Raw genomic sequence first — 13,777 nt, 5'->3', positions numbered from 1 at the left:
GTGGCTGGCAAACAAGAAGCACCAGGGCCATGAAGAGCATTTTTATATTTTCTCTGTGACTACTAGACCACAGATCCAAAGGTCCCGGGTTCGATTCCCGGCGCTACAAGATTTTCTGAGATGTAGTGATTCTGTAACGGGGTCCACTCAGCCTCTTGAGAATAACTGAGGAGCTATTTCAAGGAAAGAGCGGCTTCGGTCTAGAAAACCGAGATTAACGGCCGTGGGGATTTGTTGCGCTGACCATGTGACACCATCTATCGGCAAAATTTTGCACTAACTTCGCCGACAAGCGGCGGTCGCTCGGTCGGTACAGTTTTCTTGTGGACTAAAGCCACGGAGTTTGTTGTATTTAAATTGTAAATCGTACGGCAGTCGGCTAACACACTTAGCTGAGCCTATATCTCCGAAGAAACGCTTCTGGAAGCGACAGAGAGCTTCTCAATTCGCAAGCACACTATATTCAACAGAATGGTGGCGATCCGAAAAATATATTTCGTCAGAAGAAAATATTGTAAATAAATATCAAAGACAGTAGTAATAGAAAATATATTAAATAGGTGGGTAGGGCATGTAGCACGAAAGAGGGAGACGTTTCATGCGGCCTAGAGGGGCACTGTTAACGTTTACAGTGAGCAATGAATGACCTTCTGCGTACCAGGATGTCAAGGTATGCGCAGACTCAACTCTGTAATGAGTGAAGCTCATCAAAATAATAGTTAATAATTACAGTTAGTTATTTTTTCCTTGGCACTACAGCCCCAGTGGGCCTAGGTCTACCTCCATGAACTTCTCCGTTCACTTCGGTTTTTCTAGATCTTACACATTCGGTAGGACTCCTTGGGCGGGTGAACAGCTCGTCGCAACGCCTCTACCTATATACACACACACAGAAAGACGCACACACACAAACTAAACATCCATGCCCTGAGTGGGATTGGAACCCACGATCCCGGTTTCCAAGCGAGCGAAGACAGCACATGCCTTAGACCGCTCAGCTACCGTGACCGGCTACAGTTAGTTTTACCGTTGAATTTCTCATAAAGAATGTACATAAAACATGCTAAGTGTTTCAGCCTTTTATATTTTCGTAACCATGGCATATAATTGAATTAGTTAAAGCAACAATGACGACACACGGATAATTTACATTAGTTTAAGCTCAATATAAGAGCTTCATGTAGCGTGGCCGATATCACAACGGCAGTCTGCCCCAATGGAGGTATCATAACGGGAACTAATTTACTTGACACGATTAAAGATTTCGCGTTTCCACGCCCGGATGAAAAGGAACTTAAAGGTTTGCATCAAGATGGTCCACTGTCTCGTTAGGAATTGTGTGCTCTATATAAAGATAAGGAGCCGGAACAGCTACAGGCTGTACGGCTGAGGGGTCGCAGTTCGAGCCCCGGTAGGAGCAACATTTTGTCCTCTCCATGACGTCCAGACCGGCTCTCGGGCTCATCAATACTTCTGTACTGAGGGCCCTTTCCCTGGGGGTAAAGCGGCCTGGGCGTGAACTTGACAGCTGACCCCCGGCTAGAGCCGATATTCAGATTACGTGGATCTATATATCCACTCCCCCCATACGTCTTCATAGCTTAGTGCTTAATCAGTTAAGCAAAGGGACAACTTTACCTCTTTTTACCTAAATAGAGATAAGCTGTCCCCGAATTTAACAATTCTTGGCTTTATTTTCTCGCGTATAATAAAAATGTAAAATTCATGTAGGCTTTGATTTTGTAGACAGTAACACGGCATGCACTGAAACCGAACCATCAGAAATTGTAGAATGTGTTCAGATCGAAATATAAGGTCGCTCGCTGCCCTCTCGATAGCAGCCTCATTATAGAAACTGCACAGCGCAACTACACTGGCGCGAATTCTATACAAGAGGATGTAAGAAAGGTTTCCGGCAAAGTTGTGCCTGTTGTGAATCAAGTATCACGCCATGAAGATGCATGAGCGAGTGAAGGTTTACCTCCATTATTCCTGACTTCGGCACCAGATAGAAGTGAGTGGTCAACTTCACACCCCCGTCGCTTTACCCCCGGGGAAAGAGCTCCAGGCACCCATTAGAATCGAGGCTGGGTGGGCCCCAGAACCGGTCTGAACGCCATGGAATACAGAAAAATGTCTTCTCCCTGCCTGAAATCGAACCTCGGCCGTCCAGCCTCTAGCCCGTCGCTGCACCGACTGAGCTATCCCAGCACCAAACAAGCGAATGTGCATGATTATCGTTTTTGTCTCATTCAGTATCGCATCATGGTTACAATACGTACCATTTACAAACATGGAACAAATTTTGTGGATACGAAAGCTTCCGCTATATTGAGAACCATGCGAAACCCATAAAAAGACCTGTAAACACATGCTGAGATACTGAAAGTTAAGGAGTACTAAAGGTTAACACTGTCCTACAGAGAGATAAGCCCAGCCAAGGTTGTATTTCAACTAATAACTACATCATAAAAACCGTAATTATGCTCCATTGTGAGTTGGATCCCAGGTTAGTGAAAGTAAGTTCGATAATTGTAATACCCAGTTTAACATGCTAACCCGTGGTTAATTAGAACATACAGTGGAGACAAATGAAAGTAATATTTCCCATACTAACTGTTTAGTAACAGTGAACGCTCACTGTAACTTACAGTTCCGTACGTGATATGTTATGGCGATTTTGAGCGCAAAAATTTCGCCCAGAACGGCGTAGCACTGAATGGCTTAGCGCAATTCTTGTAGAAAGACGTAAAATGAGGACAAAATATTTTATTATACTCTGAAATGTAAAATTTGTGTCGTGAAATATTGCAAATATTATATTTCAGCATTCTGCGGCAGTGGTTAATTGTTTAGTTTCCACGGGCAGTCTTAAAGGCACAATTTCTTTTAATTGCCGTAGACTATTCGTGTGCAATGTTGTCACTTTTCTTTATAAATGTTACCTCTACGACACGTTTCGACCTTACAAGGTAATCATCAGGTAAATAATTTGTGGCAAATGCTGCAATGTAATATTTTTCTTCATAGTTCACTGTTCTAAAGCTTGGTTGGTACAAGTTCCAATTATAGTTGGATTTTGCTTAAAATATTAAAAAAATTCAACAATAACTGTAACTAGTTTTAACCAAATTTGAGAACAATGACATAATGAAGCAATATAATGCAGAAATTACATAAAATTTCCACCTGATGATGGCCTAATATGGTCGAAACATGTTGTAGGAGTAATGCTTATAAATAAAAGCAAGAACGTAGCATAACAACAGTCTATGAGCACGACAAGAAGTTGCACCCTCAAGACTTCCCCGCAAATTAAAAAAGAACTATAAATATATTTGCTGGTAACATCAAACCAATACTGCACACCTGAAGGCGTTGGAAAACTTGCTTAGCTCCAATACAGAAGAAAACCCGCTGAATCCATTGAGCATTTCTTTTGAACTGCAGAGATTGCGTGACGTCGTGTGAAATAATGGAGGATGATGAAGCAGTAGGGATGTGGAAGGAAGCGATCAACACCCATTTGAAAATAGTTTGCCAGCATTTGCGTAGCAGCGCTAAAAACCACGAAAGGCTCAAAAACCAAATTGGCTTCCGACCAAGAACTAAACCCAGAATCCCCATAATAAAAATCAAGAGTTCTAACTAACATACAGCGACATTCAGTACGAATCTGAGAAATGAGTTAAATTAACCCTCTGTGTTCCTAACTAACAAAGTTGCTTAAGAATTTCCCAGGAACTTGAAAAAGTTCCATCCATTTTCCATCCTCATAACCTATTTACCACACATTCATCTTAATATTGCAACGAATTTGATCAATGCGTTGCCAGGCAACGGCTCTGTAAATACGGTCCAACACGCAACAGTAGAGGAAGCTGTGTTTTCTGTAGATCCGACCGACGCGACAACAGTCAGACTGGATAGGGATCACGTGATATGTGTTTATTGTAGGTTCATATCCGTTCCGCGGCTATATAAGTAAAAGTGGCAGAATTAATTCATGGCAGTTACGAGTAGTAGCGGTAGAAGCAAGCGAAAAAGCAAGCAGTAGGCGCGAGGAGTACAGAAGAGTACAATAAGTCAGCTTATGAAAACTTAACGTGTGTTTTGAAGACTTTATGTGTGCTGTGGTACAGTGATATTGGGAGTGTGTGATTTAGTGAGACTTTTAGAGTTCCTGAGTTATAAATCCGTGAAGACAAGTGCGGATAGACTGAAGAGATTAGTGTGGAGTGATTGTAAATTATGTAAAACAGAAATAATGTATTAATTAATTGTAGTTACGAACTGTAGGTGGTTAGTAAATCCAATTACCAATCCGAACCTCGTTTTTAGTCACTAATACACGTGATAGTTTTATAACAGACTTACACCTCCTTGGTCTTTTATAAAGTTTCCCTTCCAATATTCTGTGCGCATTACCTGTTTCCACCATACGACATTTATGTCCAGCCCTTTGCACACTCCTTCATTGCACTATCCTAACTATATCAGGTGACCTGAACAAATTACGAAACCCCTTATTCAGATACAATTAATTCGATTTCATGCCCGTATAGCCGGTTCTGTATTGCCCCCCCCTCTCCTCCACCCTCGGGGGACTTCATCTTATAGGCAGTCAATCGATATTCATATTATTTTTATGTTACTTTATAGTAGTTTTACAATTTTAATAAAAACATAAATGTAACCCCTTTGTAGAACTCACAAGTCGGTATGAAAAATTAAATGATCATGAGAACGAGGGTATTCCAGGAGAACACATAATTACAGTTGTGGACGTATTCACAGCATCGCGAGCGTGAGAGAAAACACCTGTTCAAGTCTAAAGAGAACAAATACTCATGCATCTAGCCTCGTTTCCGTAAGCTGCACTTTCCTATACTGAAAAAGTCTGTTCCGTTGCAATAATCGTGCCTTTCTTCCAGAGTTCTCGAGTCCAGACTTTCCCAAGCTTCATTTGCCCCTTGATGTCCTAAACAAAATCATTAGTTAAAGGTAAAGTTGTCCCTGTGGAAGACAATATGGGGGAGTGGAGATATAGCTCCACCATTCTTGGCCTCGGCATCCGATAGAGGTGAGCGGTCAGCTTCACGTCTCGGCCGCTTAACCCCGGAGAAAGAGTCCCAAGTGTCCACTGGATAGGAGGCCGGGTGGCCGCAGAGCCAGTCTTCAAGCTAATGAAGATGAGAACAACCTTGACCCTGCCGGTAATCGAACCCCGGCCGTCTAGCCCGCACCCCGTCGCTATACCGACTGAGCCATCTACTATCCCTATTTCATTATGCTGTAATAACTGTGGAACTTATGAATCATTCAATAAGACATGACAGAATATTTCCATAAACAATAAAGATTTGGAAATGAGCGGTCGTGGGCTATTGTAAGGTACAAATTTTGGTCTGATTCATGATGCAAATAGTCTGATAGTTACGTACCCAACTACCGGACAAATTATGATCTTTACCGCCACGATTTCGAATGTTACCAGTTGGTACCCATCCCAGCGGGCCTCGATGGACCGCATGAAACGAAGCAAAATCTCAGGACAGCCGGTTCCCGACGATCTCCCTAAATGAAGTAGGAGTGCCAACCTCAACAGCGTAACGTTGGGTTCGTGGGGCTTTGGCATAGGGACAATATTACTGCTACTTTTTATTCATGATTGCTATTTCCAAATGACTCCGCCAGCTTTCAATAAACAAAACTCTGTAGAATAAACAATATTGTCACATGTATGAGTGTGCTTATAGACGGGGTTTGGATCGGTAATTGAATGTATTAACACATATACACACAACTCGTAACCACAAGTAACTACAGCGTTATTGCTAATTCACACTCTGCAATTCATCAGAGCACATTTAAGTCTTCTCAGTCTGTTGTGTCTTCACCAGTCGGTGTCTGGTAACGGCTTCAACATCGGATGTTCCCCTTCCTCTGGATTCCCGACCTATTCCCGTGCCTCAGCTGCCAGCTCATACCAGCACAGCTCACAAGGACTTAACCGCAGCAGACTTCTAACTTACTCACCAACCAACTCACTACACTCTATTAACCCTCATTAATTGTCCTATTTACAACATCTCGGCAGGGCGGCACAGGAAAGTCGTTCCTCTGTTGCTCTGTTGTTTAGCGGACCACACAGAAAACACCTTTCTCTGTTGTTTGCGGGCAGCTGCCTAGTCACGGCCGCTGTACAATGGCCCATCTCGCGGTCGCGGCCTAGCAATGGGTCTGCATGCCCCAATATATTCAATAGAAACTTGTTTAGACAGGTTTCTGCATTTGCTCATTAGCCTGGGCGCGCAATATGACACCACGTTAAATCAAACTCTCAGTCTCAACTATGTGACACCAGGGCACAGCACACGCCTGTACGGCGTTGAACGAAAATGCACAGTCTGGTGTTACTATTGTGCTCCGCAGACAGGATTCAAGGTTCCTTTTTAAACGATCCCGGCCGACATAAATTACGATCCATGTATCGCAGGAGTTGGATATTCAGGCGCACAATTAGGCGAACATAAAGCCACGTTCCCAAGTTCATAATATCGCATCATAAATAGCAATTCTGAGAATATGAAAATCCCATGCCCTATACAAAGGGTGGGACAGAAGGGTTGCGAGGAGGGATATATGGCGAAGTTCTTTCCATGCACGAGTGGCTCAAGTTGAATATTTTAGTAACATTTAAAGAAGTGTTCATATTTAAGGAACATATGGGTAGACACCACATGCATGATGGATGCTTTGACTCTGTTTTATAGGAGGCAATAGAGCATACAAATAAATAAGTATTGTCATGTGTAGGATGTACGCGTGACGAAAATAATGGGTTCTAGTTCGGATAATTGGATTTATTGGCACTTCGGTTACAAGTTATCTTAATCACCCTTAATTATAAGGCTATAGCTATTCTGCACACTTTTAGTTCAACGTTGTACACGCACTAGGATAATGTTTCCACTAGCCATCTCCTAGCAACGGATTTCAACAAAGAAACTAGCACTTCATATCATTATAAAATTTTCTTGTCTTCAACCACTCCGTAACCTCGGAACTAAAATTTTTTATAGACTCACTCCTTCAGCTTACGACCGATTCGTAACTGCCCTGAACGAATTCAAGTCAAAGTCACATTGCGACTGACGGTTAGTCAGTCAGTCAGTCAGTCAGTCAGTCAGTCTTGATGTCTAGCCCAATTTGGGTATCATGACCAGATATCTATTATTGTTTGACAGCTACAGTCTTGTTATTGTGGGGCGCCCTCTCTGACGAGAGGACGGGACTGTCTTTTGTTAGAGTCAATGTCTGCAGTATTAAGTAATTTGTCATAATGTAAAAGATATTTACATTTTACATGTTAAACGTGTTAAAAATGTATATACAATATATACAGGGCCTCTGTAAGTCCAGGCTCAGTTCAGCAGATTTTGCTCTATTTCTAGTAGCTTCTGCTACAACGGCAGTCTAGTCACTTGAACAGTCGTATGCTTGACCGCCGTCAAGTTTAAGCCTCTTATACTTTCTGAACGAATTCTGTCACTTCCTTCTCTCATAAGCACTCTGCACACACCCCATGGAAAACACCATCTCTATTTTTTACGACGTTACCGCTAAAGCGGAAGTGTGTTTACCAAGCCGTTGCTTAGAAACGTGTTGCAAAACCCCGTTGTTCCACCACTGCTCGTCGCGGAAGACATAGAAAACACAACCTTCTTTATTGTTGCGTATTGGACTGTGTTCACAGGGCTACTCTCTGACAACTCGCTGATCAAATTTGTTACGGCATTTTGCAAGAAAAATTAATATTCTTTCGTACAACAAACCAATCGAATATAGAAATATGTTAAAAGACCACAAGAAGAGTAGCCACACAACTGTCTAAAGGATTCAATGTGTATTATAAACTGATTAGCAAAGAGACAGTGGATGAGCTAACAATTACGAAAACGACAACTCATGCGTAACAGGAATTGATTCACGATTCACGAGTAGAGGAAAGAGAACTATAGGACGACGACAACGATGATGATGTTGATGATAATGTTGATTATGATCATGATGATGACGACGACGATGAAGCAGAAGAAAACTATGAAGATGATGCTGCTGATTAATTTAAAAGAGAGAGAGACGACACTGTAACAAATACTGACGAAAATTGACGATCTCAATCTGACGAATTAGGTGCTGATGATTATATTGATGATCATTATGTTCAATAACAAGATAACTGCAAAACTGTAAAATATAAAGATAATGACAAGAATTATGTCTATCCGGAAAGTAGCAAAGTCAACCGAACTGTAATTTCGCATTTGCGTCGGAGGTGTTTGATTGCCTCTGTGTTGTAGTGATCAGAGTTCCTGGCTACACATGCAGAGATCCAGGGTTCGATTCCTGGTGATACCAGATTTTCGGAGAAGTAGTGGGCCGGGAACCGGGTCCACTCAGCCTCATGAGGAAAATTGAGGAGCAATTTCAAAGAAGTAGCGACTCCGGTCTAGAAAACCGAAATTAACGGCAGTGAGGATCCGTTGGGCTGACCACGTGACACCCTCTATCCGCTAACGTTGGCACTAACTTCGCTGAAAAGCGGCGGTAGCTCGGCCGGTATAGTTCGCTTGTGGACTACAGGCCACGAAGTTTAGTTTTAGTCGGAGGTGTTTTATATAAATACAGAGTCGTCTTACCAGTTTACGGCTTTTTAAAATTGCTAACGTACTTAATTGAATTCAGTCTTAAGCACTGTACATTGCTTTTATTTGGATTAAAAAAACTACCATAAGAATTCCTGCATTCCTTCCTTCCTAACAACGAAAAAGAAAGATCGTTCCAAAATGTATAAACTGGCAGACATTCTGTCTTTGATCAATTTTATGCTACCAACAAACGTCGCGATTCNCTTTTATTTGGATTAAAAAAACTACCATAAGAATTCCTGCATTCCTCCCTTCCTAACAGCGAAAAAGAAAGATCGCTCCAAAATGTATAAACTGGCAGACATTCTGTCTGCTACCAACAAACGTCGCGATTCTTGTTACTGCTAGTGGGGTGGGACTAAGTCCCTTGCACTGCGGCCACTAATGGCCTATTGTACCAGCCCCATATGATAGGTGAGGGTGAGTGTGGAGCAATTGGTGCAATGAAGATTGGCAGGGGAAACCGAAGTACTCGGAGAAAACCTCCCCCAGCGCCACTTTGTCCACCACAAATCCCACTTCACCAGACCCGGGATCGAACCCGGGCCGACGCTGTGGGAAGCCAGCGACTAGCCGCTTGAGATATGGCGCGGCCAAAATGTCGCGATACATCGATACTCTGAATTCATATCGATATCAAGTACTGTTCAGCAATATAATACCATATCGATTTATCCGCACCGAAACCCACAGGTCCAACACCGAACACTGAATATCCCATCTAACCCGTGACACTGAGGACGTCGGTGTAAGCAACCCGCAACTCACGGCGGTCGAGCAACCGCGAAGAGGAAACAGCAAATTTAGTAAACCCGTTGACGATATAGGCCTAAGCCTCACCCCGTTGCTTGTACAGCGCAGAACTTGGAAGAGGGCGGGAGGGTACCGGTAAATCTAGGAAAGAAATACAGCAGCAGCTACCCCCAACTCGTCTCAACCCTTCCTTCTCCGCGGGGTGTGGTCCAGGGGAGCTGCTGGATATTAAAATCTGGCGCCGCCGGAGAGAGCAATTTCACCCCCACCCCCGCTCCTCTTATAGCCTTCTCCATGCTCAATCCCATTTTGTTTTATTGTGATTTAAGGGACTTTCTACGCTACTTTATAAAAGCACCCAGCTAAGTTCAACCCTAACCCTCCCGCGCGCCAAACTCCACGGGTCCGAATCTTGCAAAGAAGTGAGCACCAGGACACGGTAAGGGCAGCATAGAACGCGAGTCATAGTGGAACCGGGGGGGAAAGGAACACAGACGCTAAACATGTAACCTCCATCTTCAGGGTGGAAGAAACAAAGGTTGACTCTGAACGAACTACACGACATTATATCCCAGAATATAGAACTCTTCATAACCACCGGTGTCATAACCTCAAATCCTACACGTTATTTTACATATTTCATATGCCATTTTGTTGATCATGGTGCTCATCTAGCGAATATGCAAATCCGTTTTTCTCCTTTGGAGCTACAGCCTCAATTTGGGCCTTCGCTCGTTGCAAGTTCTCTACCTGTACATAAACACAGAAAAACACACAAACACTAAACATCCATGTCCTGAGTGGGATTCTAAGCCACGAGCCCGGGTTCCAAGCGAGTGAAGACAGTGCATGCCTTAGACCGCTCGGCTACAAATCCATTACTACAGATAATATCCTGCCGTTGTGAAACTAATCAAATTATATTCGCATATATGAGGTTGCATCCCGTCAGGAACTGTTTCATTGTACATCGCCAAGCATGTATCACACGCAAGAAAAAAATTTCAAGTAAAACTAATAGGTCTAAATTAGGACTATGTGTTACGTTACGTGATAATTGNCACACACATACATATACATATATATATATATATATTGATTTGCCATACCATAGATAATCCAAATCAGTGAAAGAGTTTCCAATATGAAACATGAAGGAAGGGCAGACATATCATCCAAGTTTTGCGTTCATAAGACCTATGGGCTCATGTTATAAAACAAATTAGAATTCAGAAGGAACCTATCAGCGTCCTCCTTTCGGCTGTTCAACTGCCAATTCCAACGAGAGTATTAAGCCAACTAACATTTTTTTTTGTGCGCGCGCGCACTCGGGCCGAAGAATCGACTGCTCTTCCGTCAAGTCTGGCCGACGTATAACGAGTTAAGTTCGATTCACATAACTGCTGTCTACAAAGCTCACTGAGTTACCGTTCTTGGTTGACTAACTGCATAAAAATCAGTCTAAACAACTCTCTCCTGGAGTTTAAAATTCACAGCCATCAAGAATACTTCCATGGCAGACGCCGAATATGCGCAGGGAACCAATTCTAATGTCAGATTTTGAAATGTCGTATGATTATGGATTTTTTAATGTCTGAGAACAGGGTGTTGAGGAGAATATTTGGACCGAAGAGGGATGAAGTGACAGGAGGTTGGAGAAGACTGCACAATGAGGAGCTTCATAAGTTGTATTCTTCTCCAAGTATGGGCGGGGTATGTAGCACAAATTGGGGAGATCAGGAATGCATAAAGGATATTGGTGGGAAAGCCAGAAGGAAGGAGACCACTAGGAAGACCAAGGCGTAGGTGGGTGGACAATATTAAAATGGATTTTAGAGAGACAGAATGAGATGGGATGGTATGGATTAGACTGATCTGGCTCAGGATAGGGACAAGTGAACACGTTAATGAACCTTCGGGTTCCATTAAATGCTGGGAAATTCTTGAGCAGCTGCAGATTTGGCTTCTCAAGAAGGGCTCAGCTCCATGTGTAAGTATGGATTTTTAAGACGGTGTTCCTCGTGCTATCCTTTTAGGAAATAAAAAGTGAGTTTGATGATAACTCACAAATTATGATAACTCACAAATTATAATCATCATAATCATCATCGTCATCATCATCAATAGCTGTACAGCCTCTTGTTGGGCCCTGTCAGCTTTTTTTAGTTTCGTAATCCTTTTTACACATCATGTAGAACTCCTTGAAAGAGGGATCGTCGCAAGGCCGCTGCCTATACACATAACAACACAAACACAGAGTAAACGCAGACATCCATGCCTTTAGTAGGATTCGAACTCACGATCCCAGTGTTTGAGCGAGCCAAGGAAGTTCATGCCTTAGATCGCGCGGCTACTGTGACGTTATAATCATGACATGTTAAATGTGCATGCATGTGTGGGTTTAAACCATCATGAGAGACTCCTGCATAAACAACAAAAGAAGAACGAATCAGTGTGAACTCCTGCATAAACAACAAAAGAAGAACGAATCAGTGTGAATTCTTGTAGGTTCCGGAAAATCGGGCAAAGGTTCATAACCGAGAACTGATGCTTCCATTTGACAGATACACGTAGAGCTCGTTAAAGCAGCTGTACACCCTGGGCTTCACTCTTAGGCAGGCCGCACACCGGCATGCGTCAAGACATGTAACAGCCAAGAGACGATGTCTGTGACATGACGCAAAGAAAGTAGCACAGTTGAAACGAATGAGATTATGAAAATTGCCGCGCACCGGTCTGAGTCATGATGCTAACGTCATGACGCATGCCGGTGTGCGCCCTACCTAACGTATATACATTGTTCCTAAAACACATTACAGATTGGTGAGTCAGCCATCCTTGTCCCATGTTTCATTACATTCTTTCGGCTTTATTTTGATTTGTCCTAATTCATTCGTTCGTTTCTTTTATTCTTCAATCCATCCTTGTATGCTTACTTATTTCCTTATTCATTCACTTCATTTTCATTCTATCCTTCTGGCCTTCTTCTTTTCCTTCAATTATTCATTAATATCTTCCGTTCTTTATTCAATCATTGCAGTATTCATTCCTTGCCTGAACTCTTTCTTAGATTCATTATTCCTTCCTCTTCACCAATTCTTCTATTTCAATTCCATCCGCTATTCGCTCATTCCTTTTCTACATTATTCCTGCCTTCCACTCCATCCGTTCACGTTACTTAATTCAATTGATGGCAATTTTAATCAGTAATTTACGACAAGTTGAATCAGGTGCAGCAAATGGAAGAACTTGACCGAGCGCAACGTCAGGAGGCAAACGCGAATCGTGATCCGTGCTCCACACACTGCCTAATCACTTTAATTAATTTAAATAACGTACATATTAACAACACAGATAAAATTCCTTGAGGGCAATATACTCAGTAACTAGCATCTGAGGCTTAGTAGGTTTAAAATCAGTGCAGGCTGCTGGTTGCTAATTTCAGTTCCGTCAGGAATCAAAGTTTATATGTCTTTTCCCGACTTGTCACGTGACGTTATCCCAAAGACGCAATTCATTCCGAACACAAAAGTGGAAGCAACGCGGTTTAAGATAAAAATACGCCGCACACTAGAGTTCTGGGTTTCAATCCCGCCTGGAGCTAAAGCATTTATAAATATCGCGATATGACGGCTGAAAGCCGGAATAGTGAGGCCAGAGCCAGACGTCCGCTGATGAGCAACGGCTAAGTAAATACTAGTTTCGGTTACATTAGATAGCAACGAACAAGTCGCTACCAGGAAACAAGTTGCTAAATATAAGATTTCCGGGACAACCTACAGGACAACAGAGGCAGAGGACAATTAATTGTTCGACGGGCTGCATTCTATGCGGGCCGAGTAGCAGATGTAAGAGTAACAGAATTCTAGGAGACCACTCGGAGATTCAGACAACAGTGAGAGCTTCCTCAGAGAGATTCGTCAGCAGGAGTCGTTATCAAGGAGTTCCATGTGTGAGCTGTTGTAATCAAATGTAATTGTAGTAAAGGCGTCCGCAGGCCGCACCATAGCTCAAGCGGTTAGTCGCTGGCTTCCCACCGCGGCGGCCCGGGTTCGATCCCGGGTCTGGTCAAGTGGGATTTGCGGTGGACATAGTGGCGCTGGGGGCGGGTTTTCTCCAAGTACTTAGGTTTCCTCTGCCAATCTTCATTCCACCAAATTCTCCATCATCATAATCACCCGGGGCAGACTACAATAGGCCAATCAGTGGCCGACGTGCCGAGTGGACCCAGTTGGACTCCACCCCCCACTAAGAGAATTAAAAAAAAATAGAGGCGTCCAATAAATCTAGTCTATACAAATAAATCAAAT

The sequence above is a fragment of the Cryptotermes secundus genome, unplaced genomic scaffold, assembly GCF_002891405.2.
Source record: "Cryptotermes secundus unplaced genomic scaffold, Csec_1.0 scaffold1495, whole genome shotgun sequence".
In the NCBI taxonomy this organism is placed as follows: domain Eukaryota; kingdom Metazoa; phylum Arthropoda; class Insecta; order Blattodea; family Kalotermitidae; genus Cryptotermes; species Cryptotermes secundus.
Note: the sequence above shows the minus strand (reverse complement) of the source record.